This window comes from Hemicordylus capensis, chromosome 5 (genome assembly GCF_027244095.1).
Source record: "Hemicordylus capensis ecotype Gifberg chromosome 5, rHemCap1.1.pri, whole genome shotgun sequence".
NCBI lineage: Eukaryota > Metazoa > Chordata > Lepidosauria > Squamata > Cordylidae > Hemicordylus > Hemicordylus capensis.
This window is the reverse complement of record NC_069661.1, coordinates 224,499,450-224,523,302: the sequence shown is the minus strand read 5'-3', so window position 1 is coordinate 224,523,302 and position 23,853 is coordinate 224,499,450. Positions and strand designations below refer to the sequence as shown.

The 23,853-nt window shown below is 44.3% G+C and overlaps 1 protein-coding gene across 5 annotated transcripts in view; it reads left to right on the top strand.

The window, feature by feature from the left end:
* Window positions 1–23,853, top strand: part of RFX4 (regulatory factor X4) — a 119,065-nt gene that overhangs the window by 991 nt on the left and 94,221 nt on the right. The window lies entirely within an intron of this gene.

Sequence of the window (23,853 nt, the reverse complement as noted above, 5' to 3'; positions counted from 1 at the left end):
GTGGCTAGAAAGCGAAGCTGCTCGCCCCTCTTCTTGACAACAAGGCTGATGGCGATGCGTCCACTTTGCAGCAGCATGTCGTTTCTTCTGGGTTGGGTCTCCTCCTCCGCAACTCAAGGCCGTCTCTGGGCTGCCTGCCACCACGACCAACTGCCCTGCTAAAGGCAAAACCGGTTGACTTGGAAGTAAGCCTCATCCACTGTTATGAGTCTTCCTTCAAAGAAAGTAGGCTTCGAAGGTCAGCCTTCACACCCCGCCGCCCGCCTGGCGTTCCTCGCCTCTCACCCCTACCCCTTTCCCCGCAACTTCACTTGAATTCTGCTTAGATGGAGGTGGCCCGGCGGGGTCTGGTTTAGAAGATCTGGTTTGATCTTCTCCCGGATGCCCAGAATCTAGTCGTGATGGTGACGCTGGCAGCTGACGCGAGAATCTGGGTTTTCAGATCTGGAGCCTCGTGTCTGAGCCACCTGCAAAGTTGTAGTGATAACTGCGATTTGCCCCCACGGGGGCATATAACAAACAGGAGGGGAAATGCATCTGCCTCGAGTCTTTAGCGATAGGACTGGATGGATGTGAAATCAAATGCGTGTGATCAGCTTTCAAAACTAAGCAGGTGCTGCCTTGCGAAGGAGCCGGTGGCGAACGCCTCTTTTCTTAAACTTCCAAGAGTTGCGTTGGAAAAACTACCCCCCGCCACCCGCTCATTTTCCTTTTTAAAAATTAGGTATTAAATCCTAGGTGGTGACTGCTTACTCTGGAGCAATGCCATGGAAGTAAATGGGAGTGCTCTGAGCGTTTCGAGGATTGCAGCTTTTAACTCCCCTGAAGTGTGAAGAGGGGTCCATCCCGAATTGTGCGGGGCGGGGGGCGCGTGCAACCTTCTGACGGCTTTCTAGAAAACAGGGTTGCTTTGGAAATCGCAGAGGCCGGCGCTGCGGGCTGCGAGGTCAAGTCAAACCTCAGCAGTGAACGCGAAGGGATCGGGCCCTGAATCATTAGCCAGGACTGCGAACAAGGAGAAGCAGCCGGCAGCCGAAGGGCTCCTCGAGACTTTAGAGAGAGTTTTAGCCGACAGAAGCCTGTCCTGTAAGGATCTCCATGTGGAGATCTTTCGGGCTAAGGGACGGTGCCGTGGAGGAAGATCTGTCGCAGAAAGGGCTTCTTTGCGATGGACATCCAGGGTGACCGAGAACGAGACGGGGTCTTGGGACTGAAACCTCTCTCCCAAACCAATGAAAGTCTCCCTCGGTCCTTAGTCGTGGGGATATGGGCCCTGGCCTGTAACAACTTTTTTTTTAAAAATGTTGAAAAATCAGAAGACCAGAAGTCTATTTCAGAGGTCGAGATGTAACGATAGATAGATAAATAAACAGGAAGGGATTTTGATCAATTCTGGGGTTTCCTTCTTAAAATCATCACGTTGCAACTTTAAAAAGAATGTTCCTAGTTTTGTTTCGACTTTTTTTCCCTTTTCTTTTTCTTTTTTCTTTGAATTGAGAAATGAACCCACCAGGCAGCATTCTAAAAGTTTTGAAGGAAAAGAGTTAACTAGCGAACCCTAAATGTCTTTGGAGACCTCTTTATGACAGGGTGCCCGGGCCGGGGATGGTTTTCTTAGTCGTTGCTGAAGCTCCTTTGTAGCCAGCTCTTGCTGGGAGAACAGCCCTCCTAGCCGAGAATCCAACCGAGTCCGGCTGCACCACTTCAAGGGCGACGACGGGCTACAAATCCAGGCCGGTTCTATGATAGATGGCAGCGGGATTGATTAAGATAATATTAATCAGAAACCACTTTCTCCTTGCTAAACAGATGGCAGGGAAAGTGGAGCTTTTGCCGTTGTCCCATTCAGACACCTTCACCTCCTTTTCAGAGGACTTAATCCAATTAGGCTTTCTTCGGAGTTTCAGTTGTTATGTAAAGAATCCTCTTGCGTTTCTGGAAGAAATATAGCTTCATTGGGAGCGAAGGGGGGAAATGCAGTCTCGTTTTAATTTTTCTTTGCCATTCACATTTTTTAAATCACTTAAGGGAATCAGCAGGAATTATCACATATAATTCTTTCAGTGCCACTTTGTACAAGACTCTAGGAATTTATATTTTTAAAGCTCCGTGTGTGTGTGTGTGTGTGTGTGTGTGTGTGTGTGTGTGTGTGTGTAAAGGAAAAAGAAAAAGAAAAAGAAAAAGAAAAACAAAACCATATCTAAAAACGAAGCATTTCTTTAAACGAATTATCTCTACCTTTTACTCGTCAATAGAATATTTAGCAAGATATGGATACATTTAAGCAGATTAAACATTTAAAAAAAAACAACAAAAAAAACCCAGCACTAGAATCCACTAAAAAGCATTCAACAGGTTGGTTAGTCATTCTAATGAAGGGAAGTTTGCCAAACCCTGTTGGATCATGGGCTTTTTTCTTTTTTTTAAACAAGACAAAATGCTACACCCTCTGAAAATGCCAAGATATTATTCTACTTGATTTTAAGTTTTAGTTTAGGAATTAAGAGGGGTTTTTAAGGCTTCGTTTTTAAGGGAGGAGGCCATTTTAAGGGGGGGGGAGCATCAATCATGCCCAGGCAGGTCCCTAAATTAAATCTCTGCCAAAGAAATTGTGGGAAAGGGAAGGGAGGGTCATTTTTTGTTGAGCAGCGGGGCGCTGGGAGCTGAAAACTAATTGAAATAGGCAACTGGCGGGACTGAGTCAGGCCGCCAAACGGGTGCTCCTGGCCTGCAATGCTTCCGAAGCCGGCCCCCAGGATCCAGAAGGGAAAGAAAAATGGAAGAAGGTTGCTGCTGCTGCTGTTGTTATTACATTTATATCCCGCTCTTCCTCCAAGGAGCCCAGAGCAGTGTACTGAATACTTGAGTTTCTCCTCACAACAACCCTGTGAAGTAGGTTAGGCTGAGAGAGAAGTGACTGGCCTAGCTGCATCCCATTCCCAATGAGAGAAATGGATTAAGGACCAGGATGGGTTTTGAAAGCTGGGACTTAGGGGTGCAAATCACCCCCTAATTCAACTTTGACTGAACTTCCCCCAAGTGTACCTTCTCACTTCCCCTCAATATATTTTTGTATTCCTCCCAATGTGTTTGTCTTCTCCCCAACATTTTTCTCTCCCTCATGTTAAAAAGTGTTTTTCGGTCCTCCCAAACCATATTTTATCCCCCACAAAATGTTTAAACCCCCCCCAAACAAAAGTGAGTGAGGAACTCCTCCTAAAGCTTTCCCTCTGTCTGCACCCCTGCTAGGCCATGTGGGCTAAAAGCAAAGGCATATGCACTGTGCATATACAGAGAGCGCCTAAGTGTCAAATCTAGCCACTAATATCTGTAATAGAGGTCAAGATTGCCAGGACTTGTCTGTGACCCCACAAGTTTTTTTGATGTCTGCTCAGTAAATTTTAGACCCTGCTCAGGTTTAATCAGGAAGGTCCACTCTGAATACATGTGCGCACTGCATTGATACTGCCACCCAGAACAAAACTCATTCCACACAGAGATGGGGGGAAAATTAGAGATAACACTGGTCCCCACATCTGTGTTTTAAAAGCATGAACCACTGTTCTCATTGTAACAAACGGAAGAGGGGGAGGATGGTGATGATGAGCTTGGAGAAGAGTTAGCATTTTCATTTTTGTTAAAAAACAAAACCTGTGTGTTCCTTCCCCTGCCGCCACCCCCCCTCCACCAGCCCCAAGCAGATTTCTCTCTCGCTGAGGACACTCTGCAGAACAGGACAAACACCCAGGTGGTTGTGGGTGATCATTCATTTATTGACTTTCTAACTGGGGTAAGATGATTTACATGCCATGCCATTCAGAAAGCACATTGCTCCAATCCTCTTTGTTTTAATTGTACAGTGAAACAAATGGAAAACGAGGTGTGAGAGAGGGGGGAGTATTTATGGCCCTAATTAGTGAACTGGTCCCCCTCCCCAAAGAGAGGGCCCTGCTCATTAAAAAGGATCTTAGCCAGTCCAATGTGGATAGGCAAGCAACCTTTCTTCCCCCTCTCTCTGCACCCTACCCCTCTCTCTGCATACTACCTCAGTTCTAGCACAAATGACATCCATTCCTCCTGCCTAACCTTTAACCTGTTAGACAAGTGCAGAGCCCAACAGCCTTATATCATAGTGGAGATCTCCTCCCCTTCTTTTAAGGAAGGTCTTCATTCAGTGCCCCAATAATATTGAAAAAGAAGTGGGCTGTGTCCCCAGTGTGCACTACAGAGGTTGTTTTATAATGTCTACAAGAAAGAGGGATGATGGATGCCCTGGGGGTGGGAGGCTGGGAATCCTTGAAGAGTCAGTATTTTTACAGTCCCAGGCATGGCAAAGACAGGAGGGAACTTGAAGGCCTGGAACTGACTTACCTCATGGGAATATATCGTGTAACTCTATGAGCTCTTTGGTAGGGGTGTGCATAGACCGCTTCGACCGTGAACTGATCTGCGAACTGGGCCGGTTTGAGCCGTTCGATCATGAACCGCTTTGAATTGGTTTGAGCCAGTTCAGTGGCCCAACTGGTGGGTTTGACCAAACCAGTTTGGTACACACAGTTTGGTCCAAATTCAATTCCGATTCAGATTGAATTGCTGCAACCAGTCCACGCACACACCTACTCCTTGGCAGGAGAAAGGAAAGGGGGTCAGCTAAAAAAAAATTAAAAGAGAATAAATTCATAAAAAGAATGACTAATATTGAGGTGACTCTTGACCCTAAGACAGTGTTGTCAGAATATACTAATCCATTAGCAGTACAGTTTTTTAATACTAAATTCATTAACAGCTGCCAAAATGGTAATTGCAACAAACTGGAGGAATGCAAAATCTCCTGCTACAAAAGAATGACTTGGTAAAGTGTGGCAAATAGCACAATCAACTAAATTGACAGTTTGTTCGTTTGCATGATGGCAGACAGAATACACCTACGTTTTATACTGAGTGGTAGCCCACTGTTGATTACTGGAAGCCTCAATATAATATAGATGTTAAAACTTATAAAAGTTGTTCTGAAATGTAAGATCACTTTTTGTGTTTTATATTCATATTTATTGATGCTTGAGTTGGGGCTGCATCTTCTATATTTAAGAAGTACATTGAAAAGTAACGGTGTATTTGCAGTTTAATAATAAAATTACTTTTTTAAAAAAATGAAAATGCTAACCCCAAGCTTATCACCACCCCCAGTTTGTTAGAATAAACGCAGTGGTTCCTGTTTTCAAAAAATGGCATACAAGTCCTGGAGGTTCAAACCTCTGTCATAGATATTAGGGACTGCATTTTGGTACTTGAGAGATCTCTGTATATGCATGGTCTTTGTTTTTAGTTCACATATCTCAGAAGTGAGCCCAGCATTCAAAACCAGTCCGGACTTTAATCCATCTCACTCAGTAGGAATGGTATATAGTTAGGAATAACTTTCTTCCACTTTTTCCTTCCCTTCTAGATCCTCGGGACAGGCTTTAGTTTAGAAGCATTGCCTATTTCAGTTAGTTGTTAACTCCCAGCAACCTGCTACTTAACATAAACCCAAGAGCAGGAGTGTTTTGAAAAACTGGGCAAGTAGGAAAACCAAGCCCTATTTCTGCAACCAATTTAAAAATGCTGTCCATAAAGAAGTTGCGGGGGGGGGGGGGGCTATTTTTCTGATGGGGCAGAGAAAGTGTATCTCTTTCAGTCCAATCCATGAAACACCATTATCCAACTCATAAGGTTGGAAATCACCACTACTTGTCTCTCCCCTCCATCACCTGAGACTGGTATATTTGTCAACAATTTATACGGAAAGAATGAAAACATTTCTGAACTGGGTGATATTACAATAATATAATAGAAAACAGTATTATTGATGGAGTTTCTCCATCACCTTCCACCTGCCATGTTATTCATGGTATGAAAAAGTATACACACAGCAGATCTGAAGTCATGTTTATATAAATAAAATAAACGTCGGTTCATTCCCCCTTCCCCGAATTTGAATCTAATAAAAGTAGAGTGGTCAATTTTTTCTTCTTTCAAGGCAAAACTGGTAATGCAACTTTGTAATGAGGGAAAGCTTATTGTTAAAGAAGTTGTTGCTTGGCATTTGTGACAAAAATGCCAAGTAAAATTCCAGTGGGCTGGGATGCGGGACAGGGCCTTTTCTGCAGTGGCACCCAGATTGTGCTGTATAAAGCCCATTTGACCCCCGCATAAAAGTATTTCAGTTATCTGTAAGTACTTTTCTTTTCCATCAAGCTTTTCATTTGAATTGAGCTTTGGTCTTGGTTGCTGCTGTGTTCTTCACCAGACATTTTTGTGTGGTTTTAGTTTTGTTAGCCTGTCTGGCTGTTTTTGCTGTTTCCCAAAAGTATTCAAATGTATTGTTGTTAGTCACCTTGGGCTTACAGCTGAAAGACAAGATACAAATGCCTGATAAAAGTAAGTACAATCAGAGGGGTTGATCATTATTTCTGTTTCACCCTGGTTCCCCCTTGGCTCATTTAGGATTTTCTGTCATTTGGTTGCACTTTGATATTATAGGAATTGCGTGTGCAGAATGGATAAATGGATAAGAGCATTTCTATGAAACAGGAGAAAGTTTTGTGTGTCCTTGAGGCCGATATGCTGTTTTTTCACCAGTTTCACTGAGAACAGGGTCATCAGCACCTGTTGTGGAGCCTCCTAAATAGGTTTGAATGTTTCTTGTTCATTTTGCTGTGTGTGGTGGCACCAGTAGGCCTCTGCCACTATGTGTGTTGGAGAAGCAAGCCGGATGCGAACTCTTGTATATGTTTATAGAGGGTGTTCTCAAATGAGGTTGCTGGTGGGGGTGGGTGGCGGGGAGGAGAGGCGGCACCATAATAGTTCTTTGCCTTGCTCTGTCCTGTCCACCTCTGTAGCTTTTCTAGTTACAATTTGTATTGCACAGATCTTTCTACACGCATCGCAAGGACTGAGCTGCATGGGTATCCAGTGGTAAAGGAAGATGCAAATAATATCTTACTGAGAAAAATATTTGGCTTTCAAACTGCAAGCAGCCCCCTACCCTCATGACTTTTCAAACAGTTTCTGTGCAGAAACTGCAATGAGAATTTTGTATCAATTCAATCTGAAAGCAGAAACCGGAGTAATGTGATATGATCCTGTTAGGAGTGAAAGTTGTTCTACATGTTATACCAAATGAGGTGGTACACCGAAGCAATAGACTTCTGAATTGGTCCAGTTCAGACTGCAGAACAGTTCTACATTTAATAAAAGGGCCCATCAGAGAAAAAGGTTTAGCATAGCCTTTTGCTGATGTACTAGTTTACAACAAGCAAGCAAGTTGGGTTTTTTTGTTTAAATGTGGGAGCAGTGATGTAGGTGCAAATTCAGAAGTGCAGCCACTCTCCATGACAGCCCCCATGGACATGCCCACCCCAACAGTCAGAGAAGCCGAGAAATACTGGCTCTCTGTCCCTGTGCGTCCCCCCCCCCACTACACCCCTGTGTGGGAGAACATTAAAAATATGTCACATACTTCAGCTCCAGTGGCACTGTCCAGATTTTTACCAATTTATTCTGCATTTTATATAGATGGTCATCTCTTTACAAAAAGAGTGGCACAATTCTCATGCCCTTTGACTTTAAAGCCCTTCCTATTACCTGCAGGTGTGTGGAATTATTGGGACAAGCATTGTACCTTATCCACAAACAGTGACAGAATTCTGCTGAAATGACTTGAGCTTCCTTTTTTCATTCTGCATAAGGTGCAAAATGGGAATGAAAAGAGGAAAAACAGAGCCCAAAATTATGCACAAGGTAGAAAAAATTGAATGAAGAATACAATACGCTCACTGCATTTCAGTGCATCACTTTCTTCAGGAGCAGAGGAACTTTTATCACACTTATTACGGCAATTCATTAAAAGCATGCTGTAGCCAGCACTGCCATTCTGTGGGCTCCCATAAGCCTCTCTGCTATGTTTGGGACTACAGGCATTTAGCTCCTACTCTTAACATGCTCAGGAGCCCCATGGGAATATGGGCTCCCCATTTGTTAGCATATGGGGATTTATTCAGGCAATAGACCAACACATTGGCCGTATTGTATTTTTCAGTAAACGATTCAGTTTTGTGCATCATTTGAAGACTTCGCCTCTTTTGTTCGATTTCCCGTTTCCTTAGTGCTGCCTCTTCTCCCCACCTCACCCCCAAAATGGAAATATGTGTCTCCCTCATGGTGAAGTAAATGAGTTTCAAATGTGTAGGGCTCACTAATCTCCATGAGGGAGATGTGCAAGCTTTTGCTTCAAACATTACCCAAGAAGAGAGAGAGAGAAAAAAAGGAAGTCACACATCTCCTATTACTGCTCATCTGCAATATGTGAAGTGGTCCCTAACAGTGAAGGAAAATTGTTGAACTTGTTATTAAAGCAGGTTCAGAGTCTGAGCCTTGGTTCAAATTAAACTGCCCATGTGTTTTGAAAGCCAATTTACAGAGTTGCAGTCTTTCTTCAATAGAGTGCAGAGGGGATGATTCACATTCACATGACTCTTTTGGCTTGTTGGTTGATATTGACTGAGTTGACATTTTACTCGTGATGAATCTGAGTGCCTTGTCAGCTAAAGGCAATGTGTCTGGACAAGCTCAAAATTCACTCAGCTGGGTATGGGTTCATTAATGATCCGGCAAAGCAAACAACAATCTATTATCCAGAAGCAACATGTCACTAGGGGTGTGCACAAAACTGGTTTGCTCGGTTTAGTTCGGGTCCAAACCGGACTCGAACAGAACCAGGCATGTTTGGTTTTGCACACCCCCGAACACCCCCAGCTCAGCTTAGCTCGAATTTGAGCTGGTTCAGGGGTTCTAACTAAAATGGTTTTTTAAAATGACTCACTACCTCTGGGGGGTGCTGCCGCGGTTGTGGGGGGGTCAGTTCATGCTCCCCCTGCTGGCCTTCCTCCAGAAGGCCCAGAACAGTCTGAAAACTGCCCGAACTGGGCCATTTCGAGACTGGGAGGTGGCCAGCAGGAGTGGGGGAGGGGTAACTGCTGGGACTCCCCCCTGTGGCTGTGGCAGCACCCCCACCAAATGCAGTGAGTCATTGATAGATATAGTTAACCCCTGAACCAGCCAGGGGGGTTCGGCTCGAGCTGAAGCCAAACTGGGGCCAGTCCAGCTCGAGGCCAATTTGATGTCAAGCCCGATGTCAGACCAGCTCGAGGTTGAGCCGGTTTGCACATCCAGATCTGTACTGGCAGTGCTGAATGGGCATATGTTTAAAGAGTTGACTGACCATGCATTCACACCCTGACACAAGTACCATCTTCGACTCACACAGTGTAAAGTGTGCCATCAAGTCGATTTCAACTCCTGGCACCCACAGAGCCCTGTGGTTTTCTTTGGTAGAGTATGGGAGGGGTTTACCATTGCCTCCTCCCATGCAGTATGAGATGATGCCTTTCAGCATCCTCCTATATCGCTGCTGCCCAATATAGTACCAGCGGGGATTCGAACCGGCAACCTTCTCCTTGTTAGTCAAGCATTTCCCCGCTGCACCACTTAAGGTGACCAAAACAAAAGTCAATATATAAGCCTCATACAAAAGGTAACATGAATCCCTCAGAAGAGTAGCATGAATTATTCCCTAGACTGATGAGGAGATCTCATGCAGGCACCCTCATGTGTGGCCTTTCCTGCTACCACAAACTCAACTACCACAGATTTCTGTTTTTTAAAAAACAACAACCAAAAAGTCTGACAGAGCATGTGGTGATGGGTGAATCCAGTTTATGTTGGATCCTCTCTCAAGACACTCCTATGTCTGGATCTAAGAGAATTTGGAAGGAGGAGGTGGGAGGTGACACATAAGATCCCTAGGTTGTGTGCATGTCCACCGGTCAGAATAAGTTTGTCCATCTGTACGTTCCCTCACAGACAGAGAAAAGTTTGCAAGGAAGAGTAAGTATTAGCGGGTTTCCATAGCCACAGTCTTGCTCCTGCTAGTGACATCTCCATGGTGATTTCAGGGAGCTGTGTTGGGGAGGGGGCAGAAGGAAACAGCTGCTTCTAATTGTGGGAGGGAAGAAAGCAAAATATTATGAGTTTGCAGTTGTGCTTTAAACAGGGATTGGAAGCAGGGGGCACCAGGAGAGCGCTCTGAGCCCACAACAAAGGGGGAAGAGGGAGTGGATGGAGCAAAGATCCAATTGAGCATGCGTGTCCTCCCTCCTCAGACAATACAGGAGCCCCTGCCACTAGCTGTGAAATAAAACCATCCAGAAGAGAAGAGAAGAAACCCTGCTGAACAGCTCCCAGCAAATCATTCTTAATCACTCATTAACAATCCTGTCCAAACAAACTTGGGAGGGACCAGCATCCCAAGCCATCATCATTCCTCTGGCCACCTCGGAGAGCAATATCCACTCAGTCCGAGTTATTACTGGGGGAGCTCACTTCTTTTCGTTCATTCTTATGGCTCAGATTTTATGTCCCAAAGTTTCTTTCACTGAAGTGTGTGACTTTGAGATGCGTACTGGTATTACCGTTTTGTCAAGTAGCACTGAAAGACTTCGGGGAAGGGCAGTCTTCTGTAAAAGAATGTGAAACGAGATGGCCTGAAATGTGAAACACTTTGTGGGGAAGTGTTTTATTCTGAGCAGTGCTCACATAATCCAAGGAAGGGTCAAAGTTTTGTTGTTGTTGTCAACTGGTTCCAGTGCTTAACAAACGGCTTTTACTAGATCCTGCTTTGCCTATCTGCCTCTTTGAGATAATATGCTCTAGGTATGTTCCTGAAATTGTCTGAAGCATTGCTACTTGCAAATAGTAAGTCCACATTGCTGAAGTTTTTCTAAAATTCTTTTTAGTATCTTAATGTGCAGATTCACCTTTACCACTCCCAAGTTGTCTTATATAAAATACATAGAGTCTCTGGTTTCTTCATGCACCATTCAAGAAGAAGGACAAAAATTAAGAGGAAGAGAGCAGGTCTTATGGTAGCAAGCATGAATTGTCCCCTTTGCTATTTTTATGTACAGTATTTATGTATGTATGTATGTATGTATGTATTTATTTATTTAACATATTTTTATACCGCCCAAAACTTACATCTCTGGGCGGTTTACAACTAAGCAAGATCTGACCTGGTTTGCATTTGGGTGAGTGGCTATATGTGAGTACTGTCTTTGCTGTAAATAGGCTCTAGCCCATGTTTGGTCATTTTCATTATGGGTCTTCCTCCCTTAGGGAATGAGGCAGTAGCTCAATGGTAGAGCACCTGCTGGCATGCAGAAGGTCCCAGGTTCACTCCCTGGCATCTCCAGGTAGGGCTAGGACAGACTCCTGCCTGAAACTGAGAGTCTCTGCCAATCAGTGGTCTGATTTGGTATAAGGCAACTTCCTATGTTCTTATGAATACTGAAGATGCAGAAGCCAAACTGAAATTTGGCTGCCAATTTGTTTCCAGATTATTCAGAACCTTACCAGAAAATTTTACTGCCCATATCTATGCACTTTATCAAAATGTTATAAATGTCTATGGCTGACATAATGAGGAAAATTATTCAAATCAGTCCCATTTGAAATGAAATAGAAATTAAAAATTTAGGCATTGCCCAACTTGTCCTTTAAATTTCCATGAGACTACTTTGAGTAATGTTCCTCATCATATCAGCCACTATATTCTATTGCTTTACAGGAAACCAGTGTTTTCTGACTAGAGTTGCCCCATTGGCAATACTAATAGGTGACCTGTGTTTATTAGTGACAATGAATAGGCTGGCATTTTCTTTGATAGTTTGTGTCTTATACTGTATTACATGAGCAGTACATTGGCCAGATTTCTCTGATGGAAAATGGTTTAATATGACTGAGAGTGCTTTCCATTAATTAGGCAATTTGTCCTGTTTTCTATAGAGTCAGGCTCTTTGTCATGAGATATTTTAAATTACTTATATTTATATTTATATTTATTAGATATATACACTTGAAACCACTCTACCAATGCTAGGTATTGTTGTTGTTGTTGACCTGCAGCAGAAAGCTGTCAGAAAGGTAGCAAAGTGTACCTCCTATGGAGAGGGAATTCCATAATCTAGTTGTGGCCACAGAGAAGGCTCTCCTGCATCCACAACACACTTCAGATGTTGGCGAGATGTAGAGGAGAGCCTCTCCAGCAGATCACCTGTTTCACAACTACCTGTTTGTCAGCGAAACTAGCAAATTCACAAGCAGCACTCAGTTCGTGAAGTGCTGCTCTGTACTTGTGAATGGGCAAAAGAACAAGAATGGTTCTTGAACTATTCTGGTCCAACGTTCAGTAGAAATGGTTCCCGGGAGTAAGAGGAGGTTTTAACCTAGTATCTGCAAGATACATATTGGTTTTAAAGATTACAACCTAACCTTTCGTTGAGCTCAGATTTAAACAGATAACCTAGATAATATATAATTGGAGAACAGCTGCAAAACAGAAAGTCAGTACAATTTATGAATCCAGTACACTTCTGTTTGGGGCAGCTCACAACATTAATAAAATAGATACAATGTAAAACAAAATGTTAATAAAATTAAACAAGTTAGACTAGATAAAACCACATTTAACATTACAGGGTTTTTTGTTTTTTAAGGTTTCAAATTAAACTTCCATCTTATCTGGATTAAGTTTCAGCTTGTTTGCCCCCATCCAGTCCAGAATGGCCTTCAAAACCTGGTTCAGAGCGTCCACTGCCTCCCTGGTGTCTGCTGACTTAGAAGATAGGTAGAGCTGAGTGTCATCAGCATATTGATGGCACCGCAGCCCACACCCATGGATGACCTTTCCCAGAGGTTTCATGTAGATGTTAAATAGCATAGGGGACAGAATAGATCCCTGTGGCACCCCATAGCCCAAAGGGTGGAGCAGGCATCCCCCAGCACCACCTTCTGAGTATGACTATCCAGGTAGGAGTAGAGCCACCATATAACCATGCCCCCAAGTCCCAACCCTAAGAGACGACTCAGAAGGATGGTATTGAAAGCTGCTAAGAGATCCAGGAGAATCAATAGAGTCACACTCCCTCTGTCTATCTCCCAGTGTAGGTCATCCACCAGAGTGACCACGGCAGTTTCCATCCCATTTCCAGGCTGGAAGCCACACTGGAAAGGATCTAAGTAATCAGATTCATCCAGGGCTGCCTGGAGCTGAGATGCCATCACACTCCCCAACATCTTGCCCAAGAAAATCAGATTAGAAACTGGTTGAAAGTTATTTAAATCAGCTGGGTCCAATGAGGGCCTTTTTAGGAGGGGCCTAATGCCTAGCTCCTTCAGCTGCCTTCTTCAGCACCACCCCCTGCTTGAGAGAGGCATTCACCACTCCTGCCACCCATGGATCCAGTCCATCCCTAGCAGCCTTCAACGACCATAAAGGGCAAGGGTCGAACATGCACGTAGTAGGTCTCAGCCTTCCAAGCACCCTGTCCACCTCAGGCAACAACGTCTGAAAACCATCCAATATAACAAGACCAGATGGTGCGTTGGCAACATCCAGTTCTGGTGCCACAAAAACCTTAGCATCCAAGTCAGAATGGATATGAGAAGTTTTATCCGCGAAATGTAGCACAAATTGATCATATCAGGCTGCTGAGGGTTCTGTTTGATGGTCTTTGGGGCCCTCGCATAGGAGGCCCCAAACCACTCGAAAAAGCTTTACTGGATGAAATTGAGCAGACATGATGGTGGCAGAAAAGTATTATTTCTTCACCACCATCATCACCATAGAGCAGTCCCCAATATGGGCTGTAGCCTGTGTTAGGTCACATTCATTGTGAGTTGTCACCAATGAGCACATCCCAGAGTCCCGGGTCAACCCTAGAAAAGGCCCGGTTTTGAGTCACCACCAACCGAGGCGGAGGTCACTGCAATCGGACCTCTCTAGATGATCTGAATAGGCAGTGTTCATAAAGAAGAAGGCATTCTCTTAAATATCTTGTTCTCGGACCCAAGCCATTTTGTATTTCGCTCTGAAACTTATTGGTGGCCAGTGTAGTTCTTTTTAAATGGGTGTTATGTTATCTCTTCGGGCAATCCCAGAGACCAACCCAGCCCCTGCATTCTGTACCAGCTGCAGTTTCTGGATTATGTACAAAGGCAGCCCCACGCAGAGCACATTTCAGAAGTCAAGTCTGGATGTTACCAGCATATGAACCACTATTTTAAGGCTGTTTATCTCCAGAAATGGACGTAGCTGACATATCAGCCGAAGCTTGGCCACTGCCTCAACCTGAGAAACCAGGGAGAGGTTGGGATCCAGAAATACTCCCAAACTACATACCTGCTCTTTCTGGGGGAGTGTAACCCCATCCAGAACAGGCAGATCGAAGCCACTTCCGAAGTTCCAACCTCCCACAATGAGTACCTCCATTTCACTTGGATTCCGCCTCAGTTTGTTCTCCCTCATCCATCCCATTACCACCTCCAGGAAGGCATTTAGGGAGGTTAGACCATTTCCGGATGAAGTTGACATGGAGAAATAGAATTGGGTGTCATCAGCATATTGATAACATCTGACAAAATCTCCTGCTGATCTCTCCCAGTTGTTTCATGTAGATGTTAAAAAGCATTGGGAATAGAATTGAGCCCTTCTTGATTTGAAGAGCAACAATCTCGAAGCGACACTATCTGGAATCTACCCAAGAAGTAGGAGCAGAACCACTGCAAAGCAGTGCCTCTTACTCCCAGAGGCACAGTTACCCCATGACTTTGGGGTGCAAATCTGGGGCCCCACAGTCCCCGCCGTCTCTGCCCCCCCCCCAATCAACCACCTTGACTTTGTATTGCTGGGCTGCGCCACCACACAGCTGCAGGAGGACCATCCCAGGCTGGGCAAGTGGCTGAGTGCCACTTGTTCAACTGCTGTTCTCCCAAAACAGTGCCTGCAGCCCAGCCCCAGCACACCTGCCCTGCCCTCCTCCCAGTCCCCTGTTGCATCTGAGGCCGGATGGGGCCGAACACTTGTCAGCTGAGTCCGACTCCGAGTCCGACTCTCTCTTGGACTCAGAAGCAGCACCCCTGCTCAGTACGCCTCGCCTCCAAGTCTGACTTGTCATGCCCTGCCCCTTCCTATGCTGCTGCATGCTGCTTCTGTACAAAGCAGGCACCCTCAGCAACCGCTGCAGCATGTGTCCCCCGCATGGAGGTGGGCGAGCCGGCCCTGCAAGAGGGCGAGGGAGGCAGCCAGGTTCAAGTGGCTCGGCCGGCAGGCTCCCTGGGTGGCGAGACTCGGAGACACCAAGCCAGCGGAGGCCCTGCCTCCCTGGGGCTGAGCGGTGACTGTGCCACACAGGTGTGAGTGGAGAGGCAGAGGCAAAGGCAGTAGTGCCAGGCAAGCACCTGCAGGGAGCCAGCCAGTGCACACCTCCCTTGCTTGCTACTGGACACACACACACACACACACACACACACACACACACACACACACACACCAAGACCAAAAAGAGAACCACCAGCAGACCAGTCTAGTCCAGTCCAGAGAACAGCAACTGGTAACTGAGGGAGTGCACTCAGTCCAGAACTGAATTCCAGTAACTGAGCTCATGCTCTGGATTGGGGTCCTGGAGTGGATGGTGTGTGTGTGTGTGTGTGTGAGAGAGAGAGATTGGGGGGGAGGGGGGGGAGAGACCCCTTGGGACAAACCTCTGAACAACAAAACATAAAAGATTACTAGACAGAATATAACAAGAGTGTACTGGTGCTCCAAGGGGACCTGGTGCTGCTTAAAGTCACAATGAAGAGGAGGAGGGCATGTTTGTGTGTGTGTGCCTCTTTCTTGAGTTGGGAGTCTGCAGGCAGCAGCTAGAGGAAAGTGTTGACCAGATTCCGTCTTTGGGGCCACTCATTGCTTAGAGAAACTTCTTTAGCCCTGCTGGCAAGCAAGATAATTGAACTGATGGAGGAAGGGGAGTGTTCCTGCTAAAACACGGGTTAAGCCAAATATTCTTTTGTGCAACTTTTGCACAATAGTGTTTCCATACTTGCCCTCTAACTTCAGAGACTTGATTAGCCAGACAGTCAACTCAGCAAGCAACCAAGGACGATGAGTTATGAAAATGAGCAGGGTTATTTCAAGCCAGCCAAAATTCTTTCTCTCATTTTGGGGAGCAACATGAGTGTTTAAAAATATATGCATAGATAATACATAATGCTATCAATAAAGCAGGATTGTTCATGCAAAATTTGGTATCTGTAGGTGGTGTGGGTTAGAGTTATGTACCTTTTATGTACCTTCATTTGGGATCAATAGTTTTTTTTAAATGACTTGGAACAATTTGTATCTGTTTGAACTAATTCTGCTTAGTCAAGGAGAAGGTGCCATTGCTTAGTTTTCATCACACAGAGGAAGTGCATCTGTGTTTATCACTGCAATTTAAACATTGGCAAGTACGATAGTGAATGCCTCTGTTTTCTCTGTAACTCGCTGAGAATCCTACTCCTCCTCTGAGACCTTGCTTGCTACACTGTTTATTCTGCAGGTGCTTCATAATGTTTAAAGACGCACATCCACATGGTGTGTATGTGTGCGTATAGGGAGACGATGCTTATTTTGCAGGTTGGGGGGACAACGCCTGTAGGTCCAGGCTGCAAAATTACCTAGCTGTACCTCTGCTCACTCCCAACCCCTTCAAGCGCTCCAGAAGGATACCATGGTCAATGGTATCCAAGGCAAGGCAACCGAGAGATCCAAAAGGATCGACATAATTATATTCCCCCTGTCAGTTCCTAACTGAAGATCATCCAACAGGCCGACCAAGTCCATCTCAACTGCATAGTCCACTCAAAAGCCAGTTTGAAATGGGTCCAGATAATCTGCTTTTTCCAAGACTGTCTGGAGCTGAGATGTCACCACCCTGTCAATCCCCTTGCTCAACCATGGGAGGTTGGAGATAGGCCTATAAATGCTTAATTCTCAGGGATCCACTGCAGGTTTCTGCAACAGTGGTTGAATAATTGCCTCCTTGACACAAGGAGGCATCCTGCCCTCCCTCAGAGAGGCACTGATGATCTTAACAAGACCCTCTCCAATGACCTCCCTGCTAGATTGTATAAGCCATGTTGGGTAAGGATCAAGAGGACAGGTAGTAAAGTGAAATGTCACAAGCAGCTTGTCCACATCCTTGGGAGACACAAACCTAAATTGATCCAGTTTAACCACACAAGAGGGAGCTGCTGCTGGACATCTCCACAGCAGACTCTGCAGTATCTGTAGAGTCTAGTTCAGCTCGAATATGAGAGATTTTATCTGCAAAAAACCTCATTTAAAACATCACAACAGGTAACTGATAGATCCAAACTCTCTTTCAAGGGAGGAGGGGCATGTACAGTGGTGTAGCGACCATTGAGAAAGGGGGTCTGCCCCCCCCCAGGGCTCCCCCTCAGCCAGGGTGCCCCCTTGCTCCCTCCCACACCCAGCTGGCGAGCAAACCGGGGCAGCTGGGAGCACGAGGCAGACCGCTCTCTCTGGACTCTTCCCCACCCCTGGCATTGGCTCTTCCCCTATGTCTGACATCAGACACAAGGGGGGCAGGGTCAGTGCAGAGAACGGAGCGGTAACAGTCCCTGGCACTGTTTCATTTCCCTTGTCAGCGGCTGGTGCAATCAGTGAAATGGAGCTCCTTTCCCTGGAAAGGAGTTCCCTTTCAGCAATTCCACCAACCATATATAGGGGAAATGAAACTCTGCCGGGGCTGTTAGCCCCGTTCTTGGCACTGGCCATGTCCCCTTCCATCTGACATCAGACGCAGGGGCATGGCTTGAGGGGCAGGCACTTTGCACGTGCATAGGAACATCCAGGAGGCAGGGGAGCTGGCAGTCAGACTTTCTCCCCTGGCCCCCGCCAAACTCCCTATGCCCCTGGCCATGTAATCGTCTTCTCACAACCCTAGACAACTCCTAGCATGGGGAACATGTCACCTGTTGAATTTCTGCCCATCATACAAATTGTATATCCCCAGAGGTCTGGACATAATAAATGCAGCAAATTTAAAGTCAACTGAAAAGTAGTTCTGCGGGGGGATGTTGCCTTTGGGGGTATAAGCTGGTGGTCCAGCGGCCATCTAGGGTGCCAGACGTTTCTATTATTCTTAAAATTAAAAATCTCTGTGATTAGGTGAAACAAGTGTTTGTGTGTTGCATAAATAAATGCAGATTTATAGATCCTAGTAATGAAATTTACCATCTTATATGACAGGGAAAAATCATGCATGCTGATCGTGCATCAAAGACATTAAAGGGGCTACAAATGCAATTAAAAAAAGAATTGAAAAGCTGAACAAATAGAAGGGGTGCTGAAGGAGCTCCTTGCTTGGGGTGCTGATTTTTTAGATTGTGAGTCCTTTGGGGACAGGGATCCATCTTGTTTATTTATTATTTCTCTGTGTAAACCGCCCTGAGCCATTTTTGGACGGGTGGTATAGAAATTGAATTATTATTTCTTGTTTACACAGTCAGACAGGTGTTATTGACTGGTTTGTTTTATTCAGACATCGAGTCCTTCCCAAGGACCTGGGATGGCTGAATTTTGTTATCAATGTTGTTGCTGTTATTATTATAGATATTGTCGCAGAATATAGGCTGTTCCCAGTAAAGTTGCTTTTTGTAATTGGCTGGTGGTGATTTCTGTGGCCCCTATGGTGTTGAGGTGCTCTTCAAGGTCTTTTGGAACTGCACCCAGGGCGCCAATTACCACTGGGATTATTTTGGTCTTCTTCTGCCACAGCCTTTCAATTTCAATTTGTAGATCTTTGTATTTTGTGATTTTTTTTCCTATTTCTTTTTCTTCTATTCTGCTATCCCCTGGAATTGCTATGTCGATTATTTTAACTTGTTTTTCTTTCTTCTCGACTACAGTTATATCTGGTGTATTGTGTGGCAGATGTTTGTCTGTTTGTAGTCAGAAGTCCCATAATATTTTTGCATCTTCATTTTCTACAGCTTTTTCAATTTTATGGTCCCACCATTTTTTGGCTACAGGTAGCTTGTATTTTTTGCAGATGTTCCAGTGTATCATCCTTGCTACCTTGTCATGCCTTTGTTTGTAGTCAGTCTGTGCGATCTTTTTACAACAGCTGATTAGGTGGTCCACTGTTTCATCTGCTTCTTTACAAAGGCGGCACTTGCTGTCTCTTGTTGATTTTTTGACTTTTGCTCTTATTGCATTTGTTCTTAGTGCCTGTTCTTGTGCAGACAGTATTAAACCCTCAGTTTCTTTCTTCAAGTTGCCATTCTTAAGTCATTGCCAGGTCTTGGTGATGTCTGATTTTCCACTTATATTGTGCAAATATTGACCATGCAGTGGCTTATTTTTCCATTTTTCTGCTCGGTTCTTGACTTGTTCTTTCTTGTAGGCTTGCTTTGTTTCATTGGTGTTGAATAGTTTCTCGTTATTGACCATTTGAAGTGCATCTTCTTCACTGTCCTTGATATAGTCTTCAAGGCCTCTTTTCTCCTCCTCTACTGTTTGATGGACTTGCAGCATTCCTCTTCCTCCTGAGCTGCGAGGGAGGTATAGCCTATTGACATCACTGCGGGGGTGCAGAGCATGATTGATGGCCATTATTTTCCTGGTCTTACGATCTAGCGTCTCTAGCTCTGCCTGGGTCCAGTCTATTATTCCTGCAGTGTAACTGATAACAGGTATAGCCCAGGTGTTTATGGCTTGTATGGTGTTCCCACCATTGAGTTTGGACTTGAGGATTTTTCGAACTCTCCTGATGTATTCACTTCCAATTTTTCTTTTAACTTCAGTGTGTGCAATGTTATCCGCCTGGAGAATGCCCAAGTATTTGTAATGTTCTTTCTCTTCTAGGTTCTTGATCTTGCTTCCATTAGGCAGTTCAATTCCTTCTGTTTTTCTTGTTTTTCCTCTGTTAGTTATTAATGCAGCACACTTGTCTAGTCCAAACTCCATTGCTATACTGCTACTGAATATATGGACAGTGTTTAGCAGTGATTCAATTTCTGACTGGGACTTTCCATACAGCTTCAGATCGTCCATATTTCCTTGTTGGCATTTTTCGTATATTTTTTTCGGTTAAGCGACGTTTCTTCCTGAAGAAGAAACCTGAAGATCTTGAATCCTGTTGATGATCCCATCAACAATATGGTGAGATGTAATTTTAATAAATCTATACCGGATTGGTTGTCGCCTGGGTCAACAAGGACCGCGCCAGGTGCTGGAGTCCCTGGCAATCTGGTGGCAAGTGGGCTACAGGATTCAAGATCTTCAGTTGAGCAACCAGGGCTGGAGACTGCAAGTTTACTGGAAGAAACATCGCTTAACCGAAAAAAATATACGAAAAATGCCAACTCTTCGTCTGGCTTCGTCTGGCTCTTTGTCTGGCTCCTCTGGTGAGACCTGTCCAGTATGGTTGGACCTCTGGCATAGCTCTCACCTTCCTCAGAGCATGCAAGCCCCACAACCATGCCATGGTAGTGCCTCATTGGGGGATTATTAGTATTAGTATTAGTATTTTATGCTACTGGCAGGCTATAGAGATTATCTTTTCTCCTACTTTGAAAAGAAAGATTCCTGTCCTATTCCCCTGCAGAGAGAAAGAACAAAAAGCTGAGAGCTATGAAGGACTCGATGTCCGGATAAAACAAACCAGTCAACAACACCTGTCTGACTATGTAAACAAGAAACAATAATAATAATATTATCATCGAGATTCTTATTGAGAAGAATATTGAGAATATTCTCATCAAGAAGAATCAGGTTCTGATAATTGATATTGCAATCCCAGAGGAAAATGATTATCTAGACCCATTTCAAACTGGCTTCCAGGTGGGCTATGGGGTGGAGATTGCCTTGGTCAGCCTGATGGATGATCTTCAGTTGGGAATTGACAGAGGAAGTGTGACTCTGTTGGTCCTTTTGGACCTCTCGGCGGCTTTCGATACTATTGACCATAGTATCCTTCTGGAATGTCTGAGGGTTTTGTCGGTGGGAGGCACTGTTTTACAGTGGTTCCGCTCCTACCTCTCGGACAGATTCCAGATGGTGTTGATTGGAGACTGTTGCTCTTCAAAATCTGAGCTTAATTATGGTGTCCCTCAAGGCTCCGTACTCTCTCCAAGGCTTAAATTTTAACAAGTAAATGCAACCATTCATTATTAAAGCATGGTCATTTGCATACCTACCAAAATGTTCCTATTTTCCCATCCAGGTGAATGGAAAAATAGGGACATGTTGGCAGGTATGTATCTTTAATATTACAGTTGCACATCAGAACAATTGCTTCTGAACAGCAAAGCAAAGAACAACAAGCAATTGTGACCTTCACTTTCCCTTACTAACCAAAACTGGCCCCAAACATTTGATTAGATAAAGCTTTAGCTGATTAGTCTGCCATTTAAAGTTGCAGTTCTTAAAAAACTGTCAGCTTATATAATTAGAGACATCAAAATATGAAAGTCATGGCCCATTTATCATGATGACCTGCTACCAGTATGCACAAGTTTACTTCAGAGCTGTTGCAATGTTTCCTTGATAAAGCGTTACAGAATGGCACTCAGTGGGCTATTAAACGAATGTAAGAACAAGGTCAGTACTTCATGTTGTATATTACATTAAAATAAAAATCATTCCCCTACACCCTTATGAATAATGAAGTATTGTTCATTTCTGGACTGTTTTCCACTTGTCTTTCCATGTGCCTGTACAAAATTGTGACTGAAAATGCAATACACCATCAGATTTGACCCTGAAACCCAGAGCAGCTGAATAAGCTAGCTACTGAAACTGAAGTTGAGATGAAAGCTGGTATAATGAGTGTTTTGTGGCGGAGTGATTTGATCGATAAGGGGTAGGGGGATAGAGAGGCAGTATAAGTGTTGGTAATTACACCAATTGAGGCATACAGACTGTGTGTGTATGAATGTGTGTGTGTGTAAGTGCAGGACAGTATTTGCTTTCTGATTGCCAAAGATCTCACTAGTGTCAACCTGCCTTCTTTCCTCACAATGATTTCACCCAAAGTTGTCTGTGATCCTGGTAGAGTAAAAGACAGGCTTATGTAATGAATTCCCAGAATATACTGTCATCCAGCCGTGAAAATCAGAGTTATTTCCCTACAAATTTATCTTTTGCTAAAGAGTCTCTTAAATTGTCTGTAGTAAGATCTGTCCATAAAATACAAAGCATAAACTGAAGCTCGCAAGAATAAGAGGGCCACTGCAACCTTAACACACTTTCAAGGCAGTAAACCCCACTAAGCTAAATAGGACTTAGTTCTGAGTAAACATGCTTAGATGGCTTCTGCTAAATGTTCTGGGCACAGTGGAAGCAGTTTGGTAGAGATTTGGAAAGGAAAAATGGCAGATGAGTAAGGGTTAAGCTCTCCATCTCCCACCCTACATTCCAAATTGCCCCTTCCCAGTGCAATTTCAGTTACTATAGTTATGTATACTTAAATGCACTTATATACGAGATGCGGCTAGTGTAGAAGTGTGGATAATAGACCGTGTGGTAAATCAGGACTCCCTGGGCTCAAATCTCACCTCTGCCATATTTACTAGATGGCCTGCTCAGCCATTCCTGCTCTACCTCAGGACCACTTGATGGCTATAGACACAGAGGTGTCTTCGGAATTAGTAGCAGATCCTTCTGGGACCCTGGGTCCTCTGCAGATCCCTGATGCCAGTCTTGCATGGATGCATCCAAAAGTGTCTCTGGGCAATAATAAAATTGCCTCTACTTCTCTGAAATCAGAAGTTCTGACGCTGCAAGGAAAAACGAAATACTTCATATGTGGGACATGCTGATGTTTTCCTTGTGGATGATTGTAAATTTCAGCATGGGGGTGATAAAGGTTATGAGACTGCTGAGTCATTGGTGGGCATTTACAATTAGAATATTTTCACCCCACTTGCATTTTGTATTACAGTGAATGTTTGAAATGTGGTGAACCTTGACGTTCTTATATGAATGCTGATAATGGCATTTAGCTGGCTGCAATGCCAACATTCACTGAGGCTTTAGACATTCACAAAATTTGTCTGGAAATTTTGGAAGAGGCGTTCCATGTACATGCCAATATTCACCACATTTCAGACATTCACTGTCTAAACCCCTTTTAAAGCCATCCAAGCTAGGGGCCATCATCACAGCCCGTGGCAGAGAATTCCATAGATTAATTATGTGCTGTGTAAAATTCCATAGATTAACTATGTGCTGTAGGACCTTTTGTCGGTCCTAAATTTCCTGACATTTAGTTTCATGGGATGGCCCCTGGTTATAGTGTTGTGTGAGAGAAATTTCTCTCTGGCCACTCTTTCTGCTCCATGCATAATTTTATATATCTTGATCATGTCTCCACATAGTTGCCTCTTTTCCAAACTAAAGAGCCCCAGATGCTGTAACCTTGCCTCATAAGGAAGGTGCTCCATGCCCCTGATCATCTTGGTTGCCCTCTTCTGCACCTTTTTATAGTTCTACAATATCCTTCTTAAGATATGGTGACCAGAACTGTACGCAATACTCCAAATGTGGCTTTAACATAGTTTGTATAAGGGCATTATAATGCTAGCAGTTTTATTTTCAATCCCTTCCTTAATTATCCCTAGCATGGAATTTTCCTTTCTCCCCGCTTCCGCATTCTGAGCTGTCCACCATGACCCCAAGATCTCTCTCCTGGTCAGTCACTGACAGCTCAGCTCCCATCAGCGTATATGTGAAGTTTGGGGTGTTTTGCCCCAATATGGGGCAAAAAAGGTCTCCAGTGAACTGGTGGGTTCCTCACGAGTCCTCTCCTTACATGTTCAGAATCTATTTTGATTTTTCACCATTAGTAAGAATTTGATTCAAAACACGTACTAATCTAAGAAACTCATCCATTTTTCTGCCAGACATGT